This window comes from Alexandromys fortis, unplaced genomic scaffold (assembly GCF_014885135.2).
Source record: "Alexandromys fortis isolate MF-2015 unplaced genomic scaffold, M_Fortis_MF-2015_v1.1 scaffold_170, whole genome shotgun sequence".
NCBI classification, from domain to species: Eukaryota; Metazoa; Chordata; class Mammalia; order Rodentia; family Cricetidae; genus Alexandromys; species Alexandromys fortis.
Genome location: NW_026068084.1, coordinates 153,677 through 168,173, shown reverse-complemented (window position 1 = coordinate 168,173; position 14,497 = coordinate 153,677). Strand labels below are relative to the sequence as shown.

At 38.8% G+C, this 14,497-nt stretch overlaps 1 protein-coding gene across 1 annotated transcript in view; it reads left to right on the top strand.

Annotated features, from left to right (window-relative positions):
- Positions 1-13,418: 13,418 nt before the first annotated feature.
- The window catches only part of LOC126488558 (mas-related G-protein coupled receptor member B2-like), a 25,355-nt gene continuing 24,276 nt past the window's right edge, over positions 13,419-14,497 (top strand). The window contains exon 1 of the mRNA XM_050122103.1: positions 13,419-13,502. The gene's annotated coding sequence lies outside the window, so the exon portion shown is untranslated. The remainder of the gene's footprint in view (positions 13,503-14,497) is intronic.

Sequence of the window (14,497 nt, the reverse complement as noted above, 5' to 3'; positions counted from 1 at the left end):
ACAAATCAGAAGATGGAAGGTCACACTATGGAAGGAAGAATAGACTAAAGCATGTTTTCTTTGTAGCAGCAATTTCTTGGGTCTGCTCTGCTTGCTAGAGGCAAGCAATCACTCTCATTTAAGAGAGGCTTCCTCAATTAACTTTAGCTGCAAAACCCTGCAGCTCTTTAAGAGGTCCTGCCACAAAACACTTAAATGGTGTTTATAAAAAGCTGACCACATGTTTTTCAGTTTTCAGTGATAGCAGGAAAAAAAGCTGTGCCATTTTAAAATGCTGGCTTTCTGGGCTGTCCTGCCAGGACAAACTCTGACACTTTGAGTCAGGGGGTCAGCTACAGAGAGAACATTTGACTGTTGAAGCTTGCTTACTCACAAGGACCTTAAAATGCCATAGAGTTGTGACAATAAACATGGCTACAGCCGGTACCTCAGCCATGAGGCTGGAATCACAAAAAGCCAAGGAACGGATTAGATCCAGCTGTCAAAGCCACGGCTTTAATTCTACCCATGTTGTTTGGTAAAGACTTGTGTAGTCAGAAAAGAGAGAGAGATACAGTAAAGAGAGATTCAAAAAAATCTCTAAATGGTTTACAGTTTTTAAAAAATATATGCAGGCTTAAAAAGGGTTAAATTCCTTAAAAATAAGAAAGAAAGAAAGAAAGAAAGAAAGAAAGAAAGAAAGGAAGGAAGGAAGGAAGGAAGGAAGGAAGGAAGGAAAGAAAGAAAGAAAGAAAGAAAGAAAGAAAGAAAGAAAGAAAGAAAGAAAGAAAGAAAGAAAGAAAGAAAGAGTAGTTTGGGTGTGGTGGTACACACCTTCAATCCCAACACTTGGGAGGCAGAGGTAGATTGACCTCTGTAACTTGAAGGTGTGCTAGCACTCACCTTTAATCCCAAAGTTTGGGAGGCAGAGGCAGACAGACCTCTGTGAATTCAAGGTGTGGTGGCAGACACCTTTAATCCCAGCACTTGGGAGGCAGAGACAAGTGGATCTCTGTGAGTTCAAGGACAGCCTGGTATACAGAGTTACTCCAGGACAAAGATATACAGAGAATCGTCTCAAAAAGTAAAAGTAAAAATAAAAGAAATAGAGGTTAAAATAAAGTAGCACAAAGATGGAAAATACACAGAGAATCTTGATACTGCAGCAGGTCAGAGAGCCTCAGGAGCCTCCCTCCTTCCTCTTGGAGGAATTATTTCAGTTAGAAGAAATTTGCTTCACAAAAGCAGCTCAGAGTTGCCTAGAAGCAGGCAGTTATTATCTCACCCTAAATGAACTTCTGTCTTCTAAGTGAGGATCATATTATAGAAGAAGTTGTCTTATCTAATGTACTCAGGCACCAGAGAATCACTTGTGTTATCTGTGATAAGAAAGTGTTTCTTACTCAATAGGAAACTGATGCCCATGTGATGTTCTCTGACCCTTAGTTCAGTGATAGTGCACGGATGTGCTCCTGTCATGCATGGTTTATTTTATCTCTTGCTCTCCTCTAGTCTCCACATATGCACCTTCTCTATTCTGTGAAGGCTGTGGCTGTTCTTCACATCCAGCTAGGAAGCTTACACAAACTGTTCTTTTTCTTCCAGACACACATGTCACTGTCCACTGTTAATCTGGAAATGCCTGGTATTTTGGATCCTGGTTTTAGACATGATGTCAGTGAAGACAAATTTCCAAACTCTTGTAATGTCTTTATTCTTTATTATCTTTTTATTCACAGATGTTTTTCATCACATCCTTGGTATTTGTTTTTACATCCCAAAAAAACAGAAGACAGGAAATAAAAGGGTAACTGAGAATTTTGATGTAGAGTTTTACCATGATAAATGGAGCTCTGAGAGAAATATGTGGAATATTTTATCAGAGAAACACAAATATTACCAAGACTGAAGGAATGGCGCAAAGTTATAAGAATAGAAAATTGGCTGTGGGTATCTATGGTTGTGTGGTTGTGGGAAAGGGCCATATGGAAGGTAGTATTACTTAGTCAGGGTTACTGTAGAACTATCAATTAATATCCTACCGCAGACACACACACGCACACACACAGAGGGGGAGAGAAAGACAGAGAGACAGGCAAGTAGAGGAACAGACACAGAAAGACAGAGTGAGACTGAGAAAAAGAAAGAGAATCAAAAGTAAAACAAAGAAAAAAAATAAACACAATAGCAAGTTGTTCTCTTCCTGACTACTGTCATGTGTGGTTATACACAGGTAAATGAGAAGGCAGCCTGGCTGTGAACCCATTGCCAAGGTACAGTAAGGTCTTTTGCCAGGATGCAGAAGAGTTTAAAGATAAAATATTGGATACTAATGGGAAATGAAAGCGTTTTATGTTTTTATGTCTTTCCAGATCCTCCACACAGTTTGTATTTCCATGAACTTTCTCTATCTCAGCAGCAAACTGACTTTTCCTGTTATATTCTGCCAGTATGATTGTGTCTTCTTATGTAGTGTCACTTTTGTGGAATGGTCTTACTGCTACCATTGCTAACTTGAGAATGGAATGAAGTGATTAAATAGGAGTACATAGGTATTTTGTTTTAAATTGATTATATAAGTGGGTATGTTTCTATATGTATGAAAGTAACTTAAAGGGTAAAAGAAATTGTTAGACGTTGACACATCTGGGGAGAACTCATCTCATCTCCCTAGTTGTACCTGACTCTGAAATGGATCAGCATTGTTTCTGAGGAAGAGGAATCTGTGATCCTCACATAGTGACCAACACCATGGAATATTTGCAAAAACCTCTATCCAACTTTATTTCTCAGCATTAAGCCAAATGCTGTCATCCAGTATTAAAAGCTTAATTGAGAATCACTATGTTGCAGAAGAAGACAGAAGTCAATGGGAAAATGGGAGTGTCTATAAGCCCCTGGTTGACAGTCACCTTTTACGTGTGTGAAGGTTTTACTCAGGACCATAGTGGAGGTAACATTTCTTATAACTATGAAACGGGTAAGTTATGAACATGGATTTAGGTGACTGAAACTGTTATTGAACCTGCACTAGACATTGTGATCTCAGCAACATCACTATATGCTGAACCTCGCACTCTCTAATGCACGTGTGCTGGAGGCTGTGGTTAGAGTCACAAACACCAGACAAGTCTAGAGTTCATAGTGCATTGATTTAATGAAAGGGACATGAACAAAACCACATTCAAAAATAGAAATGCAAAGTGTGTTCACTGCAGGGAATGAAAAGACAAGGGGTCCTGAGAGAGGATAAGAGACCTCATGGTTTTCCTTCAGTTTACTCACCAGCCACAGTGCCAGACTGGAGGAACATGTGACTGATGCTTCAGACCAATGCCGTTTTCAGGTCTAATAGAGTATGCCACCTCTTTCCACTTAGTTTCTGCCTATCGGGTGAGTCCTTAGCAGTGTGGATGATTGACAGTTGTCTTTTCTGAAGTAAGAAAGGGATCATGCAGCTGCCTACATCATTTGGCTGATCTACATTTCCTCCTCTCATTCAATTGCTTTCTCTTTCTCGATTTCAAAAATTTGCTGGAAAACTCATCTTTTAGATTTGACTCACTCATTTCTTCTTGATGTCTCCCCCTCCATGTGTAGTTGGCCAAGACACCTGGATATTATGTCCTCTGTGTTAACAAAGTGACACTGCCCCATGGACACCAGTTCATGAGACATGTCTTCATCCAGTTCTCCTAACCAGTAAAATGAGAATATGAGCAGTAGTCACCTCATGGACCCTGGGATACACGCATTAACTTCTAGTACATACATGTAAATGACCAGTACACTAATCAGGCTGAATTTCTGTGTCTTTATTAACACTGATATTATTAATAACAATCTTACTCAACATACCAATAAGTTTATTTTTACATTTCCACTAATTTCCTTGATCAATTCTTCTCCCCAGTGTTTAAATTGGGAGTTCATCTATGGGAAACAATGGGCTGCTTTATAATAAGACCTTAAAAAATATCATTTAATAATTACCCCTGACATTTCCCTGCCTCACTGTCATACATCAGCTCCATTACCTTTCCCACATTTGCTTTAAACACCCGATAGTGCAGAAATATACTCATTACTGAACACATTCATAAACTCTGGCAAGTTCTCAGTAAACACCATCTATTGCATCTCCCTGCTTGGTAGACAAGCTCATGACCAGTATTTGCCACATGTGCAAACAGAAGGAATGCTAAACTTCCCTGGGGAAATTAGGAGGCATGATTTTCTTTTTTTTTTAGAATTTAATTTTATTTAATTAACTTTTTATTTCATTTTACAATCAACCAATTTCCTCCCTCCTATCCTCCCTTTCTCTCCTTCTTGCTCCCATCTACCTCTCTCCCCATCCATTCCTTCTCTTTCTCCATTCAGAAAGAGGAAGGCCTCCCATAAATTTGAATAAAGCATGGTACATCATGTTGAGATAGGACCAAGTTCCTCCACCTCCATTAGGGCTTGGCAAGGTAATACAGCATGACAAACAGGTTCTCAAAAGTCAGTTAAGTCCCAGGGATAAGTTCTGATCTCAGTGCTTGGAGCCTTACAAACAAACCAAGCTACAAAGCTGTCACTCACATGCAGAGGATTTAGGTCAGTCTCATACAGGCTACCTAACTGTTGGTCCAGGGTCTATGTGCTCCCATGAGCTCAGTTCAGCTGTCTATGGGGGTTCCCCCATCATGACCTTGACCCCTTGGGCCCTATAATCTCTCTTCCCTTTGTTCAAGAGGACATAGCTATTTCTGTGTTGGCTCTTAACTGTATGTCATCACCTCGTCAGTGACAGACCTTCTAGTTGATTCTCCAGAAACCCTTATAGGAGGTTGATTGTTGGAGGAGAACCTATGATTCTCCATAGAGGGTGAATGTGGAACTAGTCCTCTGCAGAGAAGTGCATAAACGTTGTATTAGTGAAAAAATCTCTGATTTGGGTAGACAAATATTATTTGAGAGATAATGCCCTTATCAAATGGAGGATTTTTTAAGTTCTCTTTTCTTTAGTTCCTGATCTCATAATAGTTAAGATAACACACATTCTGTTAACATTAAACACCACAGGGCCTATCAATAAAATGTGACTGTAGAGTCCCTTGAGTGACTTTATCAGGATTTCACCACATCCCTGTATGAGCTTCACCCTCCCTTGGGTCTAGATCTGTCCCCAGTGTTGACCAATCTCTTCTGCAGAATCCTGAAAAGAGTATAGGGAAGTCTACAATTCCTTAGGTCACAACACTTAATAGACACGGAATGACCATCCTATTTGTAACAAGTTTCTTTTAATTTACTCCAAAATTGTCTCATTAAAGTGAAAGGTTTTATTTTCATAGGTCTCAACAAAGAATAGTCTTCTTGATTATCATCAGACCTTGTACTACATTGTAGTTAATACATGTTAATTAAATAAGTGAAGTAAATGTTTTAAAAAACACTGATGAATTTTTTATAACTAAAAGTTGACTCACATATGTACAAATGTGTGTCTGTTCTTTCAGCATCCAAAATCTAAAAGATCATTTCCTAGGATTCTTGTCAAGTTACTCTAGGAACTTTTCATCTGTACACTTGGAGGCAGATTTCTTATTAAGTGCTGTTACTTTCAAGTATGATAAGATTGTACATAAGTCTTACCCATTCAAAGTTTTATATCTTATATAACATATACATGTATTGTCTTTCATGTCACTTTAACAAAAATCAGGAAAATGTAACACCACAACCAAAGTCATTACAAAATTCACATAGTTCAAACAGGGAAAGATCACACATCAGCTTTACTTACAAAACAAATCTAATAAATATCACATGGGGACAGAAGTCATTTCAAATATTTAGACATAGTAAATGTAGTACGTGAATTTAAGTTGTCTCTTAGTATTGCTTTTTATATGTATTTGCTGTTAACATTTCATTTATTTTTATTAATTATTCATTATTAGTTAAAAGTATTTTTTTGATTTACAAACCAACCATGGTTCTCAGTCCCCCCCACTCCTATTATCCGCCACCTTATCCAACATAACCCCCATCCACTTCTCAGAAAGGGTAAGTAATCAAACTCTGGCATTTTTACTTGAAGCAGGACCAAGACACTTGGCTCCTGTATTGAGACTGAGGAATTTATCCCCCCATAGAGAATGGTTCCCAAAAGCCAGTTCTTGCACTAGGAATTAAATTCTTGTGCCATTTCCAGAGGCCCCAAAGAGTGCCCAAGCCACAGAACTGTCACCTACTTTCAGAGTGCCTAGTCCTGTCCTTTGCAGTTTCCACAGTTGTCAGTCCAGGGTCAGTGAGCTCCCACCAGCTTGGATCAGCTGTCTCTTTGGGTTTCCCCGTCGTGATCTTAAACACTGTGCTCTTATAATACCTCCTCTTTCTCTTCAAGAGAACTCTGGGAGCTTGGCCGACTTTTTCGCTGAGGGTCTCTGCAATGCTTCCATTAGCTACTGGATCAAGGTTCTGTGATGACAATCATGGTGATCATCAATCTCATTACTGGAAAGGCCAGTTCAGGCACCCTCTCTACTATTGCTTGGAAACTTAGCTGGAGTCATCCTTGTGGATTACTGAATAGTTCAGTGGCACCAGGTTTCCTCTTAACCCCATCATAGCTCCCTCTATCAATATATCTTTTTCCTTGCTCTCCCTCTCTGTCCCTCCCATTCCCATTCCCTAATGTTGTTTTCTCCATCCAGGTAACACATCCCACCCCTATGTGCTCCCAGTTTACTCAGGAGATCTTATCTATTTCCCGTTCCCAGGGGCATCCAAGCAAGTCTCTCTTAATGTCCATTTTTTTAACCTAACTTCTCAGGTTTGTGGATTGTAGCTTAGTTATCCTTTCTTTAAGTGTAATATCTGTTTATGCATGAGTTCATACCCTGTTTGTCTTTCTGGGTCTAGTTTACCTCACTCAGAATGGTATTTTCTAGTTCTTTCCATTTGCCTGCAAATTCCAATGTCATTTTTTTTACTGCTGAGTAATATTCCATTTTGAAAAATGTATCATATTTTCTTTATTAATTCTTTGGTTGAAAGGCATCTAGGTAGTTTCCCAGTTCTGACTATTAAGAATAATGCTCCAGGTTCGGGCTATTAAAAATAGTGCTGCTATAAACATAGTTGAACAAATTCTTTTGTAGTATGATTGGGAATCTCTTGGGTATATTCCCAAGAGTGGAAATGCTGGAACCTGAGGTAGGTTGACTCCCAGTTTCCTGAGAAACTGCCACACTGATTTCCAAAGTGGTTGCACAAGTTTGCATTCCCACCAAAAATGGATGAGTGTTCCCCTTACTCCACAACCTCTCTAGCATAGGCTATCATTGGTGTTTTTGATTTTAGCCATTCTGACAGGTGTAAGATGATAACTCAAAGTTGTTTTGATTTGCATTTCCCTGATCGCTAAGGAGGTTGAGCATGACCTTAAGTGTCTTTTGGCCATTTGAACTTCTTCTTTTGAGAATTCTCTGTTCAGTTCAGTGCCCCATTTTTTAATTGGGTTAATTAGCATTTTAAAGTCTGGTTTCTTGAGTTCTCTATTTATTTTGGAGATCAGACCTTTGTGTGATGTGGGGTTGGTAAAGATCTTCTCTCATTCAGTAGGTTGCGTTTTTGTCTTAATGACAGTATCCTTTGCATTACAGAAGCTTCTCAGTTTCAGGAGGTCCCATTTATTCATTGTTGCTCTTATTGTCTGTGCTACTGAGATTATATGTAGGAAGTGGTCTCCTGTGCCCATGTATTGTAGACTACTTCCCACTCTCTCTTCTATCAGGTTCAGTGTGGTCAGATATATATTGAGGTCTTTAATCCATTTGGACTTGAGTTTTGTGCATGGTGATAGATATGGATCTATTTTCATTCTTCTACTGGTTGACATCCAGTTATTCTAGCACCATTTGTTAAAGGTGCTTTCTTTCTTCCATTGTATACTTTTAGCCCCTTTGTCAAAAATCAGATGTTCATAAGTTTGTGGGTTAATATCCGGGTCTTCGATTCAATTCCATTGGTCAACATCTCTGTTTTTATGCCAATACCAAGAAGAATAGGTAAATAAGGTGTGGCAATGTACACTTTAGAGTTCTACTCAGCAGTTAAAAAAATGACATCTTGAATTTTGTATGCAAATGGATGGAAATAGAAAACCCTTTACTGTGTGAGATAACTCAGACCCAAAAACAGGAATATGGTATGTACTAACTCATAAGTGGATTCTAGCCATAAACAGAGGACATTGAGCCTATAGTTCACGATGCTAGAGAAGCTAAATAAGAAGGTGAACCCAATAAAAAACATATAGTTATCCTCTTGGATATTGGAAGTAGACAAGATTGCTGGGCAAAAGTTGGGAGCATGGGGGTGGGGTGGGTTGCGAGGAAGGGGAGATGGGGAGAGAGAAAGGAGAAGGGGAAGATGGGGAGAGTTTGGGGGAATGGGACGGTTGAGATGGAGGAAGGGTGGATATGGGAGCAGGGCAGAAGATATCTTAATTAAGGGAGCCATTTTAGGGTTGGCAAGTGTCTTGGCTCTAGAGGGGTTTCCAGGTGTCCAAGGAGATTTCCCCAGCTAGGTCCATGGACAACAGGGAAGAGGGTGCCTGAACTGGCCTTCTATCATAGACACACTGATGGATATCTTGTATATCACCATAGAACCTTCATCTAGCGAGGGATGGAGATAGAGACAGAGACCCACATTGGAGCACTGGACTGAGTTCCCAAAGCCCAGATTAAGAGCAGAAGGAGGGAGAACATGAGCAAGGAAGTCAGGACCACAAGGGGTGTGTCCACCTACTAAGACGGTAGGACTGATCTAATGGGAGCTCACCAAGACCAGCTGGACTGGGTCTGAATGGGCATGTGATCAAACCAGACTCTCTAAATGTGGCTGGCAATAAGGACGGACTGAGAAGCCAATGATAATGACACTGGATTTTGATTCTACTGCATGTACTGGCTTTTTGGGAGCCTAGTCTTTTTGGATGCACACCTTCCTAGACCTGGATGAAGGTGGGGACCTTGGACTTCCCACAAGACAGCACACCCTGACTTCTCTTATATCTAGAGAATGAGGGGGAGGGAGAGTGGGGGGATTGGGAGGGAAATGGGAGGATGGGAGGAGGTGAAAATTCTAAATAAATAATAAAAAAACCAACTGTAACTGAGCTTGGGCCTCTTCATTTATTCCAATATATTGGACATGCGGAGAGACAGAGTTTGCAAACTTGCGTAAAATAAAGGCTCTTTGCTTTTACCAAAAAAAAAAAAGAAAAAAAAAAAAAAAAAAAGAATAATGCTCCTGTGAACTTAGTAGAGCATATCTTTGTGGTTTGAATGTGCATTATTTGGGTGTACTCCCAGTGTGGTATTGGTAGAACTTGAGGTAGAATCATTCCCAATTTTCTGGGAAACCATTATACTTATTTCCATAGTGGCTGTACAAGTTTGCACTCCCACAGCAAGGGAGGAGTGTTCCTCTTACTCCAAACCCTCTACAACAAAACTTGCCATCAATGATTTGCTATTAACCATTCTGACATGTGTCTCAAGTCATTTTGATTTGCATTTCCCTGATGGCTAAGCATGCTGAACAATTGTTTAAGAGTATTTTAGCCATATTTGATTCTTCTGTTGAGACTTCCATTTATATCTTTACCCCATTTTTATGTGGATTATTTGGTGTTTTGATGTCTAGTTTCTTGAGTTCCTTATATATTTTGAATATCAGTCCTCTGTCTGATGTGGGATTAGTGAAGATTTTTTTCCATTCTGTAGGTTACCATTTTATCTTATTTACCACGTCATTTACCATACAGAATCTTCTTAGTTTCAAGTCTTGGAATTGATTCAATGTATCTGCTTTTATGCCAATACCAAGCTGCTGTTATTACTATTGCTCTATAGTAAATCTTAAAGTCAGGAATGGTGATGCTTCTAGAGGTTCCTTTATTGAACATTATCATTTTTGCTATCTGGGAGTTTTGTTTTTATATATGAAACTGACTATTGTTCTTTTGAGGTCTGTGAATAATTTTGATGGGATATTGGTGGGGATTGCTTTGAGTCTGTGGATTGCTTTTGGTAAGATTGCCATTTTTACTATTTTTACATTTATCCTATTTTGCAAGAGCTTGGGAGACATTTCATTTTATGATATCTTCTTCGCTTTTATTTTTTAGGGACTTAATATGCTCATCATATAGGTCTTTCATTTATTTTGTTAGAGTTACCTCATGATATTTTATGTTATTTGTGGCTGTCGTAAAGGATGATGTTTTTCTGATTTCTTTCTCAGCTTCTTAATCATTTGTATATAGGAGGGCTGTTTTGTTTGTTTGTTTGTTTTGTTGTTTTTTTTTTTTTGGTTGGCTTTTATCTTGCATCCTGCCACATTACTGAAGGTATTTATCATCTGTAGGAGCTCCCTGGTAGAATTTTTGGAGTCACATATGTATACTATTATATCATCCACAAATAGAAAAAATTCAACTTCTTCCTTTCCAATTTGTCTCCCCTTGATCTCTTTCTGTTTTCTTGCCCTAACTAGAACTTTGAGTACAGTATTGAATAGATATGAAGAGAGTGGATAGCCTAGTCTTGTTTCTGATTTTAGTGGAACTGCTTTGAGTTTTTCACCATTTAGCTTGATGTTGGCTGTCACCTTGCTGTATTTTGCCTTTACTATGTGTATGTATGTGCCTGTATTCTGAGATCTCCAAGACCTTTTTCTTGAAAGACTGTTGGATTTTGTGAAAGGACTTTTCAGCATCTATTGAGATGATCATGGTTTTTTTTTCTTTCCATTTGTTTATATGGTGGATTACATTGACAGATTTTTGTGGGTTGAACCATCTCTAGCTCTCTGGAATGAAGCCTACTTAATCATGGTGGATGATTTTTTGATGTGTTCTTAGATTTGCATTACCAATGTGGTACTGAGTATTTTTGCATCAATGTTCATGAGACAAATTGGTTTTAATTATCTTTCTTTGTTGATTTTTGTATGGTTTGAATAACAGGGTAACGGTCGCCTCATAGATTTTGTCAGTGTTCCTTCTCTTTCTGCTATGTGGAACAATTTGAGGAGTAAAGGAATTAGTTCTTTGAAATTCTGGTAGAATTCTGAGGTTTTTGAAGTATGACCTAATGATTCTCTAGTTTCTTTGGTGTCTATTGTTATATCTCCCTTTCCATTTATGATTTTGTTTATTTGGAAATAATCTCTCTGTTTTTTAATTAGTTTGGATAAGGGTTTGTCTGTCATATTGACTTTCTCAGGGAACCAACTTTTTGTTTCATTGATTCTTTTTATTGTTCTCTTTGTTTCTATTTTATTGGTTACAGTCTGTAGTTTGATTATTTTCTGTCATTTACTCCCACTCAGTGTTTTTGCTTCTCTTTTTAGAGAGCTTTCAGGAGTGATGTTACAGTCAGTAGTTTACAAATCTGGGTGTCCTTATATATGGGACATAAATGTTCAGAACTGATATTTCAACTTAATTCTTTAAGTAGACACTTAGTGCAATGAACTTTCTTCTTAGCACGTTGTTAGAGTGTCTCATAAATTTGTATACATTGCTCCTTCATATTCATTGCATTATAAAAATCTTTAATTTATTTTTTATTTCTTTCTTGACCCAGTGGTGATTCCCTTAAGTGTTGTGCAATTTCCATGAGAGTGTAGTCTCCATGTATTTAGTGTTATTGCTGAATTCTATTTTTAAGTCATGGAGATTCAATAACATACAGGAGATTATTCCATTTTTTTCTATCTGTTGAGATTTGCTTTGTGACCAAGTATGTGGTCAGTTTTAGAGACGGTTTGGTCTTTCATGATCTCCCAGATTTTCTGGTTGTTTTGTATTAAGAATTCGTAGGATCTGACTTTTTCTTACTAATAAATCTATCTCTTATATTCTGTTGGTTAAGCTTACATCTATGCTTCCTGACCTTTTACCCTAATTTTCTATTTCCAGAATTCCCTCAGATTGTGTTTTCTTCATTTCTTCTATTTCAATTATGAAGTATTGAACTGTTTCTTTCACCTGTTTGATTGTGATTTTCTTGGGTTTCCTGACATTCTTTAAGGATTTATTAGTTTCTCCCAATTATTGGCTGTCTTTTAATCCACTTCTTTAAGAGAATTTCTCATTTTCTTTTAAGGTGCCTCTGTCATCTTAATAAAGTACCCAAATAGGTAATTATAGGTGCCTCTGTTGATTCTTTCTCCAATTGGTGTAAGTAAAGTCTGTGTCACTGGGTATCCTCCAGTGTCACAGGGGCTGGTGGTAGAGTACACTGTCTATAATTGTCTTGCCTGCTAACAGGCTGTTGGAGATCTTCCCCCAAATGATGCAGGTGGAAGACATTCCTCCAGGGGCCTCTCATGTTATGGGTTGCAGTAGAATGGCCTCATTCTCTAATTGGTGCCGATTGTGCCTGTGACTCTCCAAGGCGCTCTCCTGCTACTTTCACTCCAGTCAGTGAATGTGGGCGGGCTGTGATTTCAGGGCAGCTGGAGATGTTGGTGGAGTGACCTGGCCACAGGAAACATTCCTGCTGATGAGCTGCTGTTTTAGTATTGGCGAGGGAGGGGTGGAAGAAGTGCCTCATGACCTAGGCACTAGAGTGCTAGGCTGTCTAGCCAGGAGAGTGGGTCTGTCCAGTCAGAAAAACAGACACTTCCCTCTTCACCCAGTCAGTGCAGGAGGTGACTGTTCCTCTGGTGCCCTCTAATGCAGCTTTGGATGGTGGTGGAGTGGCCTGGACTCAGGAGAATTGCCTGATGACTTACCACTTAGGATTGTATATGAGATGTCAGTGGCTTTGCCCTGTGCAATGTAAAGCTGAAAAGGCAGAGAACCAAAGCATCCTATAAGTTGTATCACCCTACTTCCTGGTTATCAAGAAACTAACAAAGTAGCACACTAACTAGCAAACCCAGTGAATAATCCCATTCGTATTAAAATAGATTGGGAAGATGAAATGGGATTTGTAATTATAAAAAATGTTTCTAGATAGTCCTGAGAGAGATGGCTCAGAGGGTAAAATATTTTTCCTGAATTTGGAAGGGCATGAGTTCAAATCCCTACTAACCACACTGATGCTGTTTGGAGCTCTGCCTGCAATTCCAGCACTTGGGAATATCTGTGAAAGATGAATACCTAGACTAGCTTAAAAGGTAGGTCTTGTTTCAAATTAAACTAACAGGGTGGGAAATCATAGTAATTGGCATGACTAGAGGATTAGAGATAGGAGCCAAGTTAACTGTCAAGAACAGTCTCGTGAAGAGCATGACTCAAAGGGCATATGAACATCATATGCCAGTTCAGATGTAAGATCCAACAGGAAACCACAGAACACTCTGCTCTCTTTATTAGCCTTCCTCAAGCACCAATCTCATAGCGTTCTCCAGGCTACAGAAGTCTTTCGTGTAGATGGCTGACTAAGTGGATACTTCACTTTACCACAGATCAGCTTGTCACTGCCTGTATGAAAAATAGAGGAAAGGTAAGAGGCTTCAAGAAACCATTCTCCCAAAGATTTGACCTCTTTTTCTTAGTTTGTGATTTTACCTTTAGGTGAAGAATCCAAGAATTCTGGGTGCTCCTTAGGGCACAGGAGTTACAAAAGTTACTCTTTAGCATTGGAGGTTGGCAGACATGACTTCAGGAGATTGGAATCCTATGAACTAGGACAGTGACCACTTCTTGTAATTTCACCTCATTCTTCTCTTATCTCAACTATTAGCATATTCTGTTATTGTGAAAATTATGCCAGATTGTTACAGGTACTCTCAATAAAAGCATGGTCTGTCAGTAACTCAATCACCTGTTTCCTGGAATGGGAAGTTTCCAATTTTTGTGCATTTCTCTCTTTTTTTTGTCAGGAAGATCAAATATATTTGTCAAAATAGTTCAGCATCAGTTTAAAGCATTTTTAAATGGTCAGGGAGGAAAGACAAACAAATAAAAACTCTCTGTACAAAGGACAAAAGAATCAGGCACAAGGAACAGAATGTTTTTCAAACCATATTCTGTGGTTGTGTTGTGCATGTGCATGGTCTCTCTGTGGTACATCAGGTTCTAAAGGAGTCTACTGTCTCCTTGTGACAGTGAAATTAAGTAGAGTGAAACCCGAACTCCAAAGGTTCCATTTTTATTTACTAGGCATCCTTCTTTACATATCCCCATATCCTTCATGCATAGCTATTTGTCACTCATGTTTAGTAAAAAGAGTGTTCCTAACAGTAGGTCATCATGGGAATTATGAAAATCTCAGAATTTACTTTTCATATCAGAATATATAAGTCCATAAGAACTTATCATAATATATTGTGGTAATATGCTACATGCTTTTTTTAAATTTATTTTTTATTAATTAATTAAAGAATTAAAGATTTCTGTCTCTTCCCCACCGCTGCCTCCCCTTTCCCTCACCCTCCCCCAGTCAAGTCCCCCTCCCTCGTCAGCCCAAAGAGCAATCAGGGTTCCCTGCCCTGTGGG